The 20,440-nt window shown below is 42.5% G+C and overlaps 1 protein-coding gene across 1 annotated transcript in view; it reads left to right on the top strand.

Moving 5' to 3' along the window:
* Nucleotides 1–20,440, top strand: part of PCTP (phosphatidylcholine transfer protein) — a 182,331-nt gene that overhangs the window by 159,213 nt on the left and 2,678 nt on the right. The window lies entirely within an intron of this gene.

Here is a 20,440-nt window from a genome sequence, read left to right as displayed (position 1 = left end):
GGGTGAGCAATAAATGTTACGAGGTTCACAGGATGGCAATTTACAATTTTCAAGGATGGGAGTGACAATATTACCTTGTACTCCCTGTGTAATTAGGGTAGTCTTAGCCTTTTGAATGATGACAATCACTGCATGTTCCACATAGAGAATCAGAGGCCCCCCCATAACGATGGGGGTGCTTTTCTGTACGCAGAGGCTGCAGTGGTGAGGGCTTGTTCACAGGTGTAACATCCTTTCATTACTGAGTCCAGCAGACCACTGAAGTATGCAATGGGTTTGTGTCCTAAAGGGTATTTGAGTGTGAGGACAGCCATCATTACTTGACCACTGCAGTGGCAGAAGAGGTAAAAATCTTTTGTGTAATCAGGGTTCCCCAAAACTGGGGAGTTTGCTATCTCAGTTTTCAATTTTAGGAGATTTTCTTTCATTTCTGATGTCCATGTTATTTTATCATATCTGTCTTTTCCGTGCTTAATAGAGTTCAGCAGAGGTGCTATTAAAGTGCTTCAGTCAAAGACCCACTGCCTCACACAGTTGTAGAGGCCTAAGAACTTAATCATTCCCTTAACAGTCTCTGGTTCAGTGATTTGGTGAATAGATGCTGCCCTCTCAGAGATCACTCACCGACCAGAAGCTGAGAGTGCTTGCTCTAGATAGTGGACCTCCTCCTGACAGTACTGAAATTTGTCTTTCTCCTCCATGTGTCCTGTATGTGCAAGAGTTACCAGAAGGGACACAGTATCTTCCCTACACTGTCATTGTGTGGGGCTGCAGACTAGTATAGTATCAACATATTCCAACAGAGTACTGTCACACTGAGAGTTTGACATCATTTTTCACTTCCTTCTTGAAAATACTTGGGGATTCACAATAACCATTATGCAAATGAGAATACAAATACTGAATCTAGTGATATGAGAAAGCTGTCAAATAATGACTGTCTGGATGAAGAGTGTTCTAAGCAGGGTGTGGAATTCCTATAGTCCAGTGCCCAAGACATATTGTTTGGAGTCAAGAACAGCAACTTTTCATTTTGTCCTTTGGACAAGTAATCCCCACCCCTTGCAGCACACACCCTTTGGCTGTCAGTTTACAGGGAAGGTAACTTTCTGCAGTTGAGGTAATACTGGTTTCCATATGTTAATGCTCTTTAAAGTTGTATTTATGTTTCATTAATGGAAAGCTTTCATTATTAGGGTGGGCATCTAAATAAAAGTTGTAAGGTCACAGTGCACTAATGACTGTGGTTCCAGTAAAAAAAAAAACAATGGGTGTACACATGTTTGTATGTTTAATAATATGAGGCTACATATAATGCTCCCAGAATGCTCTTTGATTAGATGCAGATGTAAGCAAAATTGATGATTCTTTGCTTTTAAAATAAAATGTTCAGAAAAATAAATGCAAGTAGGAAAGAAAATAGTCTTCTAAATTATTGTGAAATTGTAAGTATTATTTTTTAAAGCTTCATTTTGTAAACTGTGTTGATGCATGCTAGTATTTCCAAAAATATTCATAATGGAAAATCAGTGTAACCATTTTCATCAAGATTATGGGAAACATGAAAATAAACAGGCACTGGCAAAGGCAACAGAGCCAACATTGGTTGTCAGTGTTTTGATTTTATGTGTGTCTTGTTTTGACATGACTTTTGTAACACTTTATTGTTGTAGGAGCTGTCAGGGTGTCACCATTGTAACAGACTTTGGCAAAAAGCAAAAATAACATTTTTGGTCTCAAAAAGAACACATTGCCAGAGAAGTTCCTGGCACTGAACAAAACTACTTTGGGTGTATGCTGCTTGTGGAAGAGCAGAATGCTGTCACTCACAGTAAAGCCAGCAGACAGATGGATAGGTGGAGAAATAGAATTTTAATTAAAACAAAATGTCTTGGTTAACGCCAGGCCTAATTGGGGGCCCAATTCTTAAAGTGATAACAGTGCACCCATGGTATATGTCTATGCATTAGTGGCTATCATGGATTCTCATAAGTTACATAAGTAGACTAAGGAATCGTATTCCTAGAACATATTTGTGAACCTTATTTTAGCATGAGCATCATGCAAAAATCTATTGAGCGTTTACACGTTCACTTTTTCTCCAACCTCTTTTTCCCCAACCCTGGAAGAACTTCTACTTCTTCCCTTGTCTGTCGTAAATTTCCAACCTTTCTCAGTATGGGAAAAGATTGAAGAAAAGCTGGTGAAAATTCTAACAAAATTCATTTTAGTAGGTTTGTACAGACTCAAAGGCATTCCAGCCCTGGAACTTGTGCATACTGCTTCCACTAGCCCCAGTATGTAGATCTGCGTAAAGGTGGAAAAATAAGATAATTGCTGTAGTAGGGCTTGATATTGCTAGTATCCCTACTATATTATTACCCACCTAGCGTAATCAAAGAGTATATTATCAGAGCTCTTATATAGTGAGATTGCCACCATAATTTGTTGCCACACTACATGGCATCAACAGCACAAGCAGAGATTTTTACAGGACAAGTTGATTTATGAAGCAACCTGTCTTATGGACAGGTAGATATTTCATTAAATTCTACACCCCTATCTGTTACAGAGAAGAATTTTGTATCCTGAGGGATGTTTGTCAAAATAATAAAAGGGTCAGAGAGAATTGGGAATTCTGGTACCACTACATCGTTCATGGGGTACATGTCTTGAACCATACGCCAAGTATTACACTTATATTTCTTAACTGGGTAAATCGGGGCATTACATGGGAACACTTCAGGGTATATCACTTCTTGCTCTAGTAATGCCTGTATGGTGGGGACGATGCCTCCATCTTCTTCTTTAGAGAGGGGATAGTGCCTTAACCTAGGCAGGATACCACCCTCCTTTAATGTTATTCTGAATAAGGTAGCAGTGCGGATAAGGCCTACATCATGGGGACTCTTGGTCCTCAGAGTATCTGGTACTTGGGAAAGATTTGCATCCCTGACAGATGGTGTGGGTGTCCTTACTTCCAATACTGTCCTTAGCGGAATTTCATCATGCAAAACTTTATCATGTTCTTAGGATCAACATCATCAAACAGTTTGTCATCCAATATTTCCTTGACTGTTTTACCCGGCTCAATAAATATACGCATGCCTATCGGGCGCGGTTATGATCATAGTCTGTCCGAGTGCCATAGGGCGGTGTACTTTCTAAGGTCTCCATTTGTAAAATCAGTTCACTGTTTGGTATCGAGGAATCCTGCTCCTGCCATCGGAAAAGGAACTCCTTGGGTATTTGGACCGCCCTTCCCAATAGCTCTGGCATTTTGGCTACTGTTGTGTATATCACTGTGCTGAATGCCTCTATGTCAGTGGGTTGAGCTCTTATTTGGACTTCAGTGCAAGAATCTTCTGTAACAGCCATGATCCTAGAAGGAGGAACTCCAGGGATAGAACAAATCATAGTACATGCAGGCTCAAAATGAAAAGTCATGTTTAGTTTAGCCAAATGATCTCTCCCCAATAAATTGGCTGGGGGCCCTGAGAAAATGGTAAGCTGCCATCAACATACCTCCTTCCTACCTCCGTCTCCACCTGCTTAGTGAATGGAACCCTCATTATCATCCCAGAGAATCCTTGTTTGTCTATCGATCTGTTAGGAATTGGGAGATCTCCCTCTTGGATATAAGATCAGGCTGCTTCCGCATCTATGAGGAATGCTTACATCTTATCATTGATAGCTACCATCCCAGTGAGTTCAGTCATCTGGCCTGTGTGTCACAGACTATACTGGACACTTGGGACTACTCTGTAGGCATCTTCATTGTATATACCCTCCCACGTAATTTGTTTGGAGGGGGTTTCCTCCTCTCACAATCACACCCCCTTGTCTACCTTTGGATGGCGACACCATTGGGGGTGCTTGGTAGCTTTGCTCTGGCTGCATTTTTGGCATTTGGGGCATTACTGGGTACATTATTTATTTGTGAGGTTGCTTTTAGTTGCATTGCTGCATTCCCCAGCTGGTTATAACCCTGTCCTTCTACCTTATTCATCCCTTATCTTGGTCCTACATTCCTTAATAAGATATCCATATCTGTGACAATAATGACATGTTTTATCCATCCTCTGGGGGTCTATCATGCCCCTTCCTAAACCTCCTCGTCCCCCCTCTGATATTTCCTTGTGCCCTTGCATTATTTTGCTGTTGCAGGCATTGTTGTTAAGCCATCTCTGGGATTGGCCCCACAGGCATTGCAGTTACCTGAGGGGTGGCTGCTACTACAGCCCCTACTGTTGCTCCTTTCTTTGCCAGTTTTTGCTGCACTAACTTTACTGCTCTCGCTGTTACCTCCTGCTTGTTCCTTTTTCTCTTGTTTCTTTTTACAAAAGTGTATTATGTGTGCCTGTATCTCAGTCCAGGATTTGACCTCCAATGCCACTATATTGTTGAGAATATCCTGCACATCGGAGGGTAAACCCTTCTTTACTACAATATAGAACAACACAGCATTTCCCCCTGTTAATTCCCAACCCCGCCTACTTCTTGAATCCATTTGTCTTTCATCTTGCTGAGGAATTAGGCCAGGTCCTCATTGGGCTGCATTGATCTAGCCATGAGAGACCCAATGTCTGCCCTATGAGGATACATTTTACTCAGCTGGGCCCAAACACAGCTAAATGGGGACTCATCATACCTGGTTTCAGTAAGGGTGACTGTAGTGTAGGGGTTGAATACACTATAAAGAAGAAACTACCACTCACACTCCTGTGTAAGTTATTTAAGTAGTATCTTTATTCAGGATCCACGACAACCATAAGCACCCTGACAGGTCCAGAGCCAGACCCCAACTGCCCCCCACCAGACTCTAGAACCCCCAGTGCTCTGATGTCAAATGGAACATATGGAACATAGAACTCAAATGGAACATTTGTAACATAGAACTCTTACAAAGATCTATAAAGCTACGAGGCATACCACAATTAACACAGTGTATCACATATTGCATCATCTTCCCCCTTTAAAATAACAAAAAGCCAAAAATGTTTTTTTTTTTTTTTTTTAAATAACAAATGAATAAAACAGAGTTAAAGAATAGTACAAAATTAGTTCAAAACAAAATCATCAAACTTGGAAGGCATTTTAACTACTCTATTGCTTCGAGTAAACATCAAACTGGTTGAGCTAAAATCATCCGCGTTACTTATATCATTGCTGGGTAAGTATATCCCATTATGAGTGGAAGATGTTCCTGACTTTTTCTCACATGCCGTTTCCATTGAATCACCCCTTTGTTGTCCTTCCTCATCATTTCCAACACGGATTGATTGACCCTCACATGTAAACGACGGCGAAGAAACGTCGTAAAATTAAATGTCACTAGATACATCTTCTCTCCTATCAGCATAAACTTCCTTGAAGATTTGTACCTGACTGACAGTAATAGGAATAACACTGTTCCTGTTCCACCCTCCTTTACCATCTAATAAGACGGAAGCTTTGGTTACTCTCATCACTTTTACAGGTAGCGTATATTTTGATTCACCGTTAGGAACTCTCTTAGTTTTTTTTATCAACACCCAATCATGAACATTTATATCTTTTTCTTTGGCCTTATTCCTTCTATCATAATTTCTTTTTTGAATTAGTTGTTTCTCTAAAACTTGTTTTCTCAAATTGTTCAACACTACCTCTTTTTTGCCTAACTTGTCCATACAAGAATTTGCTAGCCAGTCCGGTACGAGTTTGGACCTTGACTCTCTCCATCTGAGCAGCGTAAACGGAGAGACTCCTGTGGCAGAATGTGGTGTGTTCGAATAGGCCCAAATTTTCTCCTTGAGAAAGTCACGGACATCATAATTACTAGCTAGAGCGGTTTGAATTCCATCTTTCAAAATTCTATTGACTCTCTCTACTAATCCATTTGAAGCAGGACTATATAAGGCAACCTGCAGATGTTGAACATTGAACTTCTCCAAAAAGCTTCCCATTTTCTTTGAAGTGAAATATACCCCATTGTCGGTGACAATGACTGATGGCGCACCCTCTAGAGCAAAAAGATTGGACATGAACTCTATAGCAGTGTCAGTATTAGCATCTTCCAAAAATGAAAAATAAATCCACTTGGAGAAGTAGTCAATTGCAACAATAAGGTACTTCATATCTCTAGACAGCATATGGAAAGGTCCCGAACAATCCATAGCAATTTTTTCCCAGGGAATGTTTGGCAAGAGAACAGTGTGTAGAGGTTTAATACTGCTTTTCCAGTGTTTGTCTGACACAACACACAATGGACACGTGTCAATAAAATCTGCAACTTGTTTATCAATAATGGGCCACCAATACTTACCTTTTAATGTTTTACAAGTGGCAGAAACACCTAGGTGTGACCTTCATGTGCTATTTTAATTAATCTAAGTCTGAAATCACTGGGTGGTACACATACCGAACCTCTCATGCAGAGTTCATTCTCACAAGATAATTCCATAGCTATCTGTTTGTAGGTATTCATCTCACCGCAATATTTCTTTTTGTCATGCCAGCCATGTTTGATGTAATGCAGGACTTGGGATAATAAAGCATCATTGGACATGGCTAACTCCCATTCTTCTTGCGTGAACAATCCATCCGAGGCAGAGACTAGATCTAAGACCCCCACTACACATTCTGTGTCTTGGTCACCATCACTCACATCAGCAGACTGTGGTAAGGGAAGGCGAGATAGACAGTCTGCCCTAACATTTTTCCCACCAGTTACATACTTCATCTCAAGATTAAATTCCTGTAGTTTAGTTAACAGTCTTACGAGTCGGGCAGATGCCTTACCCACACCATTACCACTCATTAAATATACTAATGGTTTGTGATCTGTGTAAACCTCAAAATGAGTTCCCCATATGTATGTCCTAAACTTCTGGACCGCCCAAACGCAAGCCAGAGCTTCCCTTTCAATTGTGCTGTAATTACATTCAGCACTGGAAAGAGTTCTGGAAGCGAATGAAACTGTGTGTTCTTGACCATACATCCATTGTCCATTGGACGGAGGAGGAGCTTTCTCTATGGCTTCAAGATTACACATTTTGAGCTTAATGCCTTCAGCAGATATGGAATGACCAAGGTAGTCTACACTTTCAACCAAGAACTTGCATTTCACGATTTTGATGGTCAAGCCAGAACTTTGAAGGATACTAAACACTTTATCTAGTGCCTCTTCATGCTGTTCCATGGTTTCAGTGTGCACTAAAATGTCATCTTGAAAGGCACAAACTTCCTTCAGTTGACCAAATAAAGTGTCCATCATTTTTTGAAATACACTAGCAGCTGAGGCTAGACCAAACGGCAACCTGAGAAACTTAAAAGCTCCGTAAGGGGTAATGAAAGTAGTTAAATCTTGTGATTCTTCACTGAGAGGAATCTGGTGATATACCGAATGTAAATCTATTGTTGAGAAAAAGTTTGAGTTTCCCAGAGTGGTTATTAGCTCTTATATATGTGGTAGTGGGTGGCAATCTACTAGAATATTTTTATTGAGTGACCTCAAATCTACACATAGCCTAAGATCCCCATTTTTCTTTTTGGTGACCACGATCGGAGAAACCCACTCTGAAGCGTTGGTTGGAGTGATGATATTGTCTAAAACTAACTTATTAAGTAACACTTTAAGTTGGTCTCTGATGGACAAACGAATTGGTCTGACCTTATGCGAGATAGGAATAGCTCCTTCCTTGAGTCTAATGGTGTGTTCAAAACCCTTGACCGTCCCAACTTTGTCAGCAAAAATCTCAGGAAATTTCAGTGTAAAGCGTTCTAGAACTGTGTTGTTGGCCGAGACCTGTAGGATAGAATTTGTTTCGTCATTGTGTGGTCTTTCACCTAAGATTATGGCATTCTCTTGGCCTGGGCATAACACAATACCTAAGCGTGCTAAGTCTTTCCATCCTACTATGTTCCTTCCTCTCAAAGCCACATAGATTTTCGTAACAACTGACCTTCCCAAAATCAATAAAGTGGCATAAAAGAAACCCAACAGATCAATATCTTGTTCCCCAAAAGCCTTGGGTGCAATGTCAGCATGTTCCAATTTTTTTGTTTCTTGCCTCAAATGGAAGAAGGTTTTGTCTGCTAAAATGGTAACGGGAGCACCAGAATCAGCCATAACAACTATCTTCTTAGAGTCCACAAGTGCCTCACACATTGGACCCTTGAAGTTTTCAACATTCCTTTTCTTAGCACTTGGAATATCTACTGTGAGTACTATATTTGATAGTCTGTTTGAATGATTTTCAATTTCACTAGAGTCTTGTGTGTACAAATTACTGATTTTCACCTTGGACCCAGAATTAGAACTATATCCTGACTGTCTACAGACTGCTTGGAAATGACCAATTTTTTGACACTTCAAACACTTTTTCCCCATTGCAGGACAAGTAGGATTGTTCCCTAGGTGATTATGAGAGCCACAACGGTTAACAAATTTTAGCGGAATGAGATTGAGCTTTCTTTGGTTTAAATTACCTCTCTTTGATATAGCAAATTCCTGTCTCATCAGTTATCTGACCCACATTTGTTTGTTCATTCCCACACACTACAGCCTGTGCACACACTACTCTAAACGTGACAATAGACCTTTCAATGGCCTTCGCTAAGTCAATAAGCTCATCCAGAGACGGATTACGACACGCCAAGAGATGCTCCTGAATTTTCTTGGAGTGACAGTAGAAAATAAATTGGTCTCTTATCTACGTGTCAACAATATTGCCAAAGTCACACTTCGCTGCAAGCATACGTAAATTAGCTAAATATTCATCAACAGATTCATCCCCAGACTGCCTGCACATTGCAAAGTTAAACCTCTCAAGCAAAACATTTGAGTCATCTGAATATTGTTTTTTGATCCTCTCTTTTCCTTAATTGTAGACATCCCAAATTGTGTCCTCGCCCACTGGTGGTGGAATAGTTGGTAAATTGTCAAATATGCGCTGATCAGCAATCCCAAGATGGTTGAAAAGAAGGGCCAGTTTCCTAGCCGGTGGATAACCAACAGCATCTATTGCAGATAAATAGTTTTAAAATATTCTTATTCATGCGCTCCATTTTATTTCGGGTTTGCCAGCTTTTAATAAGAAAGGAGGTAGTTGCACCACAAACTGATTTGTAGACATACTAGATGATTAAATAGAAGGAGACAGCGAATTTGTACTGGATTCCTGATGAATAGTTATGGCAGGCACCACTGTAAGCAAGTAAAGTCTCAAAGCCTCCCAGAGTCCAAGCATAAACAAGTGCCTGAGCAACAGGAAAAAAACAACAACTTCCTGTTGAAATATCCCACAATTAATTTATACCTGCAGTAACACGCGAGAAATGCATCAAAATAACATTACCGTGGAGGCAGGCAACGAAAGAGAATCTGTTTAATTGAAGCGTCCTTAGAGGCGCACGGATGCAGGCAGAATAACGAGGCACGCGGCTGCAGGCAGAATAACGAGGCACGCGGCTGCAGGCAGAATGACGATCACTGAGCAGAATGACGATCTCAATCAGTGAGCCGTTGTCCGGCAATGAAAGCGTCCTTGGAAACACGCACCGGGCTACAGGATCTCCATCAGCGGCCGTTGTATAGCAACAAAAGCGTCCCTGGAGACACGCACCTGCACGTCAATGATGTGAAGTTGCTAGGGAACTCCCAGGCGTCATGTTGACGATGATTTCCCAAACGTCGTGAAGTCGCGGCTTTGAAACACGCAGCCGCGCGTTGAAGCTGTTGGTTGCTATGGAACCCAAACGTCAGAAAGACGCAGATACGCTCGGGTTCACACGCGCCAGTAATTTCTTTTGAAGAGCGCACGAGCGTATAAATCACGTACAGCCTTTTTGCAGTAGAAGAAAACAAAATTATCCTTTGGCTCACCTCGAGGAACCAAATCTGGCAACACGCTCAAGTAAGGACTTCGATGCTGTCTGCGTCGGGTAGAGGTCGGTGGATCGTATATTCACCCCACTCCTGGTACCAAATGTAGTGTAGGGGTTGAATACACTATAAAGAAGAAACTACCACTCACACTCCTGTGTAAGTTATTTAAGTAGTATCTTTATTCAGGATCCACAAAAGCTATAAGCACCCGGACAGGTCCAGAGCCAGACCCCAACTGCCCCCCACCAGACTCTAGAACCCCCAGTGCTCTGATGTCAAATGGAACATATGGAACATAGAACTCAAATGGAACATTTGTAACATAGAACTCTTACAAAGATCTATAAAGCTACGAGGCATACCACAATTAACACAATGTATCACATATTACAGTGACATTTCTCACTCCAGCCGTATGGAAGACAATGTCTGTCTCATATCCTGTAAGGGACCTGAGTCAACTACTTATGTCCCCTATTGCCAGGGTGACGGTTGCAGTTTGTTTTCCAGAAGTCCTGATCTATTTCTGTTCTCCCTCTGTAAGTAGTGGTAACAACCTTTTGAGGTTTTTCTTCTCACTTTGTGGCCAGGGAACATAATGAGGTGCCAATGGGTCCCTTACATATCAGGGACATCTGGTGTACAGGGGTAAAGGGATGTTGGGGATTATGCAGTTCAGGCATGCTTTTGCCACACATGCAGACTCTCACACATATTGAATTCCTTTTTTATATTAATTGCCATTAATTAATCCTTGGAACGAACTGATAGTCTGTAAACAGTATTATGGGGGTTTGTATGGTCATGTGGTAATAGTATCCGTTCTCTAAACAGATATGGACTTTGTTCTGTAATTTCTGTAGATTACATTCCAGAAGTGATGCCTAGTCCTTCTGTTTGGACTTTCTTTGCATATGTATATCTTGCTCTCCAGGGATCTCTAGCTTACTTTCTCTTTCCTATATGGAATTGATTGTTTTATGTTCTACCCACATTATTCCATAGGTCAGTATCCTCAAGTATCTTCCTCATCTTTGCAGCTTTCTCTTGACTGATATGGCCTGGCCCATAAACCCAGCCACTTAAGTTAAGACCATACAAGAGACTTCACTTTCTTGCTTGTCACTTTACTTCCTCCTCGTCTCTTCCTAGATTTATATTCCATGTCAACTGCTGGAGAACCTGATCCCTTTTCATGCCCGTGCTTTAGTCACCTCCCTTCTCAATGCCCAAATAGTTGTCCAAAACCGTCCAAGATCCTGTTGTAAATAATTAGGCACATAATGTCCCTATCTGAGACATTTTTTTTTTTTATTTATATTCATTCGGTCTAAAAATTTAGACCATTAAAATACGAAATAACAATCTTACATAATAAAATTTGAACCATTAAAACATACATAGTACTAGTAGAACGTAGAAACCTGCAATCAGATAAATATCTGCAATGTGCTCCTTGGCACTAAGACTTTGAGCATACTTAAAAACAAAATGAGCCATACAATATAATAAATACTTAAATGAAAGGCTTGTGTATAAAATATCATAACAATTCGACTAAAATAACATCTCCATAAACTTGTGGGGTCTCATCTTCTCCTATAAGGGACCGCAAGTTCTTAAAAAAGGTTCCTGGAGAAACCACATAAGTGTTAAATAGGATTTACTTCAGTATCATAATAATATATCTGAGAGTTTAAAAGTTAAGAATCAGGAATAAATATTTCTTGTTTAAACCTCCTTCTATGAACAAGAGAAGTGCCTAGCTGACTCAGGGACCCGTGGCTAAGATGTACCTACGGCAAATGGACCAGGCTTCGGTTAGATATTTGGAGACTGAGCTAACTACCAATGTAGATGTGTCATATCTGCATATTCTGGTGGCGTTAGCTCGGTCCTGCAGTAATAAGTTTTTGCAGAGAGAAATAATCCACCTCCCTCTAGGGCTCTTATAAAGTGGGCAGAAAAACAGCATGTGCTCAATTGTTTCCTTACAATGATGGCAGAGTATACATCTGTCAGTCAGAGAGATACTTGATGACCAACAAGCTGTGTAACTATTAATAGGCAGGGTACCATATCTTAGCTGGAGGAGTAGGGCACGAGCATATGCAGACATAGGGAGATCCATGAAGATCTCGGGCCTGGGTTCATGTTTAAGCTTGAGGAATTCTGATGTTAGCCTGCCCGCCCTGTTGCGGTGCAGAAAATCTTCATTGGTTTTCTCCCAATATCTTCTTTTCACAAGTTGTTTTGCGTTAGTAGGGATCAGTTCAGGGTGTTTCCAATAGTGGGGAAATCCTAAATTGTCCCAGGCAGCTTTCATCTCCTTCAGCCATAGGATTTTTTTTGGTCCTTGGGGCGATGCTATAAGTTCTCTTATCGCCACCCTGAATGGTTCAAGTTCGGTAGTTTTCCATAGGCAGATCCAATAGGAGAGGGGTCTCAGGGCTGCTGTGTTTTTAATACTATTTAATCCTAGGTCGAGCCTGAGAGGGGTCATTGGTGTGCCTTTTCCTAACCTGGAAACCTGTCTAAGGAAATGGTTTTCTTTCGTTTGTAGAAAGTCCAGTTTTCTGTGTGAACCCCAAAGTTCTGCTCCATACAGGGCTGCCGCACGGATTTGTACATTGTAAATCTCCGCAATTGTGTTCGGGAGGGGGCCTCAGTGCCTTTCTAGATCTGCGAATAAGTGCCCCTTTATCAATAGCTGCCCCCCAGTTACCTGTATTAGTTAGCCTGATACCTAGGTAATCAAATTCTTCCACTTTTTCCAACGGAATTGAGTTCATTACTCTTCTTGCACAGGATTGTTTCCTTGAGGTGCTGTAAATCACAAGTTTCGTTTTCTTGATGTTGACATCCAGCCCATAGTCTCTGCAAAAGTCACAGAATTGGTGTTGACCAGATTTTGGACTCCCATTGGTGATTTAGCTAGCAGAATTGTGTCGTCTGCGTATAGCAGACACAGAATTTTCTTTCCAGACAGTTTGGGCGAGTCATTAATACAATTCTCTAAATAGTGGATGCAGTTGTTAATGTAAAGCAAAAAGAGAGTGGGGGCCAAGACGCAGCCCTGTCTAACTCCTCTTTTGATAGCTACAGGGTCTGTCAGTTCACCCTCCTTGCTGCACCTAATTTGTGCATAAGTGTTATCATGTAGTCTAGTTATGAGTTTCAGAAGGCCAGATGGGACCCCCATATTTGAAAGTGTTAACCATAGCATATTCCTGGGGATCAAATCTAAAGCGGCTCTGAGGTCGATGAAAATCACATACAGATTCCCCCCCCCCAGGTCCACATTCTTCCATTTGATTGCCAGGAATCTTAGGGCTTGGTCTATGGTGCTAACCGTGGGTCTAAACCCCGCTTGTAAATCAGATAAGACTTCAGACTCCGAGATCCATTCGTCTAAATACATTTTTGGGGAGTTATCAAGTAAACATATCGGTCGATAATTGGCAGGATTATTGGGACAACCTTTCTTGAAGATGGGAACTATCTCAGCCCCTTTCCAAGAAGGTGGAGCAGAAGCTCCCGCTGCAACTGGATTGCAGATTAGGTTAAGATAAGGTGCCCATATATCAGGTCTTGTCTTATATAAATCGCCCGGGAGCTTATCAGGGCCAGGGGCCTTTCCCCAATTCAATGAATCAATTGCAGCTCTAGTTTCATCTAGAGTAAATTTAATCGGGGTGGCCCCTTGGGTTATGGGAACGTCGTGGGTCGTAACAGAAACTTCAGATGGGCCTTCGTATAATTGGCCAAAATGCTCCGCCCATACTGCAGAGAGAATTGAAGAGCCGGGTGAGGAGACTGGATCGCTACAATGATCTGCTATCAATTTCCAAAACCTGGAAGTGTCATTTGTTTTGGCAGTCTCCAGGATAGCTGCCCATCTGGCCTCTTCCCAGCTTCTGCGCGCCTTGGAACATTCCTGTTTATAGTCCTTTCTAGCTTTTCTTATGAGCTCTGCGTGGTCTTCATTTAGTGATCTCAATAAATTAAGCTGTGCTTCCCTACATGAGTTACTGAACCACCGTGCACAGCCCTTTTTCTTGAGTTTGCTAATAATCTCTTTTGTGAAGAGATACTTTAAAGAATTAAACAGTTCGGTGTGGGCTAATAGTAGCCCTTCACCATCACCGCCCTCATTGTGTAGAATCATATGTTCCATTTGATCAGCTAATAGGTTATATATTAATGAAAGGTGTTCGGGGGATGTAGCAATAGACTCCCATTTTACATTGCGTCTGTTATTTGATAAGACGAGCTGTTGTGCATATGCCTTTGGATGGGGTGATTCAAGCGAAGAGAAAAGGCCTCTGGTCGTTAAAATCAAGTGGTCGTGGTCACTCTCATCGTGCTCTTGTACCCTCATATCAGCCACGTGGCTCCACAGTCGAATGTCAAGAAGTATATAATCAATCTGGCTCCTATGCACTCCACGCCTAAAAGTGGGGTGCAAGTTAGTGTCTGAGCGGGAGCGACCATTGCAAGCTCGGAGACTGTGTGTTAGTGTAATATCAGCCACTAGGCATGCTGTTTTGTTCAATCTCAGTCTTATGTTTGCGGCTAACTGGGGGATATCCCAATAGGCATCCTCTTCTTTGTATAGCTCTTGGATCAAGGAATTGGGCTCAAATGTGACATTGAAGCCCCCTGCAATCAAGATGAAATGGGATGAGATATTGTTGTGAAGAAAGGTATCCAATGAGGAAAGGGCGTCAGAGTCGTAAAGGCTGCCCACACTTCTATTATAGATATTAATTATTAGTAGGGATCTCTCCTCCAGAATTGAAACTAGTAAAGCCTGTAGATCAGGGCAGCCCATATCTATGACTTCTGCCTTACACCTAAGAGAACTACTTAGCCATATTAATAGCCCTCCCAATGATCTCCCAGATGGCGTCTAACGTGCTGCCACCCAGTAGCTTTTGAAGCCTGATCTGTGTTTGGGTCCCAGTTCCCAGGTTTCTTGGAATAGACAGATCTGGTGTTCGTCAATAAATTGGCCCCATCCGGAACTTTGCAATTTACTCTCCAACTCAGCTATATTCCAGCTAAGAACCGTGGTAAGAATATTTGTTTTAGCATGACCAACTTCTCTCGGGGATTGCATCCTAAGAGGGGGGGTATAGTCAGTAGCCTTACTGTTCCCCACAGACATAAAATAACCCTTTTTTCTGTTACCCTGTGAATTGATCGCCCCATTGCGTACTATGGCAGACATATTCATATCTGTCAAATTGACAGAGGGGGTAGGCCCAGAGTTGCAGGGGGCATTTGTCATGGGTGAATCTCCCTCCTCATTGGCTGGGGATATGGTACTCTCAGAAATTCCCAGATTGCCGTGATCTATCAAGGTCAATGGTGTGGTGGCGTGAAGGCACTAAGGGCCGGGTAAACAATGTGCTCAGTTTCATGGCTACTCATGACCACTCCCCGTAGTCCGTCACTTAGTCAATCTATCTCAGAGAGAGGGGGCCGGGAGCATCTAGGGCCCCAATTCGAAGTTAGACTGTGGCTGGGAGCCGGGGGAGACTTTGTTCGCCAATGGCAGCTTGCTATTTGCAAATGTCGGGGATGGTGGATAAAACGCTTGTAGTCTGCATAGAGAAACAGCCCCTACTAAAGGATAGGGTCTATTTGCATTTGAAAAGAGCAGCTGAACAAGACCAGGAGAGTTGAAGTTGATAACAATGCAATCCCCTGAACCATTCTTTTCCAAAGAGCCCACCCACCCCACCCTTCTCACCATTAGTATCGAGGGTATCATAGAAAATGCAAACCCCGCATTTACATGTAGCCAATGTATAACCTTATTTTTTAGTTCAGTAAAAGATTCTGGGGTTTTGGTTTTATGTTCGGGGACATTGGTAATAATAAGGACAGGCCTCCGGTGGAAGATGCAGTGCTCTCAATTCAGACCTAACATTGATCTTGGCCCTCTTCAAGGGTCCTACTGAAGGGTAGTCATATGTTGTATTAACAGCACCAAGATTAGATGCTGTGCTGTTGGAGGGAAGAATTCCTTCTAAAAGGGGGACCGGAATCTTAGCAGGGTTATTCTTTGAGATGTTGGCTGCTCTAACGTGTATATTTCCTTCCTGATTTATGGGAGGGAAAAGACTCTTGACCCTTTGAGCAGGAGATCTATAGACATTAGCATGGGTTTGGATAGGATGGGAATGGTGAGGGAGAGATTGGGATTCTGCGGTTTGAGGAGGTGCTGGCAGCTGGTTCTTGATAAGGCCTTCCAATTTATCCTCAATCGTTTGGAGGGGGGCTGCTATGGGGAGGAGCAGCTTAGTAAGCTCTTCACTTATAAGATCCCTTATATGATCGGTTGCCTGTCGACCTTTGGCGTTTTCTAAGGAGGTTGGGGTCTCGTCTTTATTTAGAGACCGGCCAGGGTAAGGGGGGCTCAAGATCCTGGTGCGTTTATTTTTTTTATGCCGTGCTCCCTACGTTTCCTTTTGCCCTTACTATTGGGATCTGCTGAAGTTGAGGACCCTCCTTTGGAAGGGCTCTGAATCAATGTGGTTGGTACAATAAGGGCATTGGGATTGGTCAGAGTTTCAGCCTGGAGCACCTGGGGGTTACTAGATAATAAAGTGGGTGGGGTAGTTAGCACAGGCTGCGAGACTGTCGGCAGGGGGGGCTGAGAGTCAAAGCGTACAGAGGTTGGACTGTTGGCTGTAGAAGAGGGGGCAGCTAAGCGGCGCTCTACCAGCTCAATCTCTTTTTCCAATGCCCCGGTCGCTGACGGGCACAGGACGGGCCCGCCCTTGGCCTGTGCTTCGCCCGGGCGCGTCCCATAGCAGCGGGCGCGCAAATGTTTTTTAAAGGGGCCGCTTCCCGCCCCTTTTCTGCAGACCAATCGGCACGGGGGCTTGGCTCCTGCCCCAGCCGCTTCCCAAGTCAGTTAGCGCGTCCCGCGGCAGCGGGTGCGTGAATGTTTTTTAAAGGGGCTGCTTCCCGCCCCTTTACTGCAGACCAATCGGCACGGGGGCTTGGCTCCTGCCCCAGCTGCTTCCCAAGTCAGTTAGCGCGTCCCGCGGTAGCGGACGCGCAAATGTTTTTTAAAGGGGCCACTTCCCACCCCTTTTCTGCAGACCAATCGGCACGGGGGCTTGGCTCCTGCCCCAGCCGCTTCCCAAGGCAGTTAGTGCGTCCCGCGGCAGCGGGCGCGCAAATGTTTTTTAAAGGGGCCGCTTCCTGCTCCGTTTCTGCAGACCAATCGGCACCGGGGCTTGGCTCCTGCCCCAGCCGCTTCCCAAGTCAGTTAGCGCGTCCCGCGGCAGCAGGCGCGCAAATGTTTTTTAAAGGGGCCGCTTCCCGCCCCTTTTCTGCAGACCAATCAGCACAGGGGCTTGGCTTCTGCCCCAGCCGCTTCCCAAGTCAGTTAGCGCATCCCTATCTGAGACATAGTTCATTGCCTCTACTGTGTCAGATATTATCAGTCTTCTGCCTGACAACTGTAACGTTCTCACTCTGAAGCAAATTCAGACATGGAAGCTTAGGTTTCTTGGTATTCAATCTCGCTATAAAAGAGACACATTGACTATCATATGATTCTTCCAAATTTCTGTTATCTAATATTGTTTCCTGTTGAACCACAACCTTTATAAGTGCAGTGATCAACCACCCTTGCAAATAGTGCCCCTGTATATTGCCATCTGACCTCCTGGATGTCACTCAAAATTGTCTCTTTATATCTAAATGTGCCTTTGTTCTTTACGATGTGAACACCTGAGTATGATATGAATGTCTGTCAAATCCATAAGCCAGAACATCGTCCCAATTGGTCAAAGTCCCAACTTACTCAAGAGAGCACCTCTTTAATCTGCTGTTCTGCATGACTTCTGATATAAATCTTAAATGCATCCAAAAGTTATCCTGACCCTACCAATCTCTTATGAATTCTTTAATTGATAGTGATCTCTGTAATAAACCTAAACACACTTCCAATCCAAGACACTGCGGTTCCTGGAAAAAACCTGAGCAAATTACAACCAGAAACGTTTATCCAGTTGCTCCTTGACTCACCTGGTCCTCACAGGGAAACTCACAAGGAAATCCTAGCACATCAAGAAATAAATTGAATAAATTGCAGCTATCTCTCCAAAGATCAAAATATAATCTAGAAAATACAAGATGGTGCCCATTTCTTTAGAAACTTCATCCATCTTGCTCTGGAACACATTCACAGCTGAACATAGTCAAAAGGGCATGCATATGAATTGGAACATACCCTCCATTGTGATGAAGGCAGTGAATGGATTAGACTCCTCATGCAGTTTGATCTGCTAGTACGCATTTCTCAAATCTAGTTTTGAAAAATACTTACCGCTACCCAAGACCAATATCAGTTCATTTATGTGGGGTAAAGGATCAGTATCTACAGCCACATCCTGATTGAGAGATCTGAGATCCACACAGAAACTATACTGAACATCCCTGTTTTCAGTAATCAGCACTGGAAAATTTCATCTGGATATCTAAACAGGCTTAATCACATCACTCAATAACATTTCCTCCAACATTTCTTTCACTGCTGTGCGAGCAACCAGAGGAACTCCCTTCACTTTGGGCCTGATTACAATTTTGGAGGAGGTGTTAATCCGTCCCAAAAGTGACGGTAAAGTGGCGGATATACCACCAGCCGTATTACGAGTTCCATAGGATATAATGGACTCGTAATACGGCTGGTGGTACATCCGTCACTTTACCGTCACTTTTGGGACGGATTAACACCTCCTCCAAAGTTGTAATCAGGCCCTTTGTGTTGTATGGACACAACATCAGACTTTAACCTAATTTTATGGACATGCCCCTTCAAGCAACCCAACTCATTCTTAAAAACTTCCCGTCCCTCTTCCAATAAGTATGTCAAGGAAATATCTTCCACTAACAACAGTTGATTGGTTGCCCTGAGATTGATAACTATACAAATATCGTATTGATGCATCCAACCTCAAATCGATGGCCATTCGTCAGATACATATACCTTTCCAGTGATTTTCCCTTGTGTCAAAATTTATAGTGAACTACATTTCGCCCACCAAATTGATGCTTTCTCCCTCATATCCTCCAGGATTAATGTCTTTGCATAACAACACGACATCCAGCCAATGCTTAAATAACATGGTTTAGGGGAGAATGGTATACATAGAACCAGAATCGACCATTAGTTCTACTACCTCCCCATCAATTACAAATTTTGCTTTAGGTCTGCATTTCCTGCGTTTCTCCTGTTGTGTATCCCCCACACAAAATTCTATCATAAGATACATTCATTGACTGTGTCTCTGATTTTGTATACTTGCTTACAAACTACTGCAAAGTGATCCCCACGTCCACATTTTTGACTGTCCTTAATGGCAAGACATTTTTTTTAATCTGCTGTATGAAAGTTGCTTCCACTTGGATAACATGACCTAATAAGTTGCTTACTTCCACCCTCCTGTTACCAGATTTCAATACAGCATTAACATCCGAACCTCCCTTGTCTACATTAGAGACATCACTGTTCTCACCCTTTCTTTCCATCTCTTTCATGCAACGTTCCGATTATTTAACTACTTTATTTATTTCAGTGGCATCCTTAAGCGAGGATTTGTTTGCTGTACATAAACTTTCCTGCATTATTTTACTTTTACATTGAACGATCAATTGATCTCGAATTAGTTTATCCATCATGGCTTTGAATTTAATTTGCCCAGTAATTCCTTGAGCCTAGATATGAATTCATCCTCCGATTTATTGTCATTTTGTGGACATGTGTAAAAACGTATACCTGGCCCTGACTAAATTCACTTCTCTAGCAAATCTAATTCCCAGATGTTTCTTTGTCTCAACATAAATCCTGTATAGGATTTCCATTTGGCTCTGTTGCTATCAGCAAGTACTTAAAACATGTTGGGCTTCTGTCCCTCAAAGGTTTTAATAATAGGGCTTACTTCCTAGGTGACCGAAAGTCATGCCCATCCAATGCTTCAGTATAGCCCCCGAAAATACCTATCTGTTTGTGAGAAACAATGGGTGAATACTGAAAATTAAGATGAACCGTGGATATGCACCACCAGTGAATAAAAACAGCTGTGCTTATTACCAACAAATGTGCATGAAGTGAACACTGGTGAACACACAGGTCATGAGGTGTATGTGTACTCGACACACCTAAACTTGCTGTTGTTCCATTGTGTATAAGGTGAATGCAATGATTTGAGTGTGCATGTCACCATCTGCTGTGCAATAAAAGGTGTGCATATGAGCAGGCGATGTTTCTTTAAATCAGCGCACACACTAACTTTGCATATCACCGATGGCTGTCTAAAATCAATTGTCTGCAATGCGCAATGATACGCTGAATATACTTAGATGCACTTATGTTGGCGTTTGCATATCACCATTTGCAGGAGACTGAAATTAAGCCAATCTAGTATGGCTGCTGTGTACAGGACGGATGTGTCAGCATTCGTCATGCGATAAGCATAGTCTTGCGTTAGCGCTCGCTTCACTAGAACTGTTGACAATACTTGCTCAGCAGGCTCTCGCTCACAGTTC

Source organism: Pleurodeles waltl, chromosome 7, assembly GCF_031143425.1.
Source record: "Pleurodeles waltl isolate 20211129_DDA chromosome 7, aPleWal1.hap1.20221129, whole genome shotgun sequence".
In the NCBI taxonomy this organism is placed as follows: domain Eukaryota; kingdom Metazoa; phylum Chordata; class Amphibia; order Caudata; family Salamandridae; genus Pleurodeles; species Pleurodeles waltl.
The sequence above is the reverse complement of the archived record's forward strand: the minus strand, read 5'-3'. Positions and strand labels throughout refer to the sequence as shown.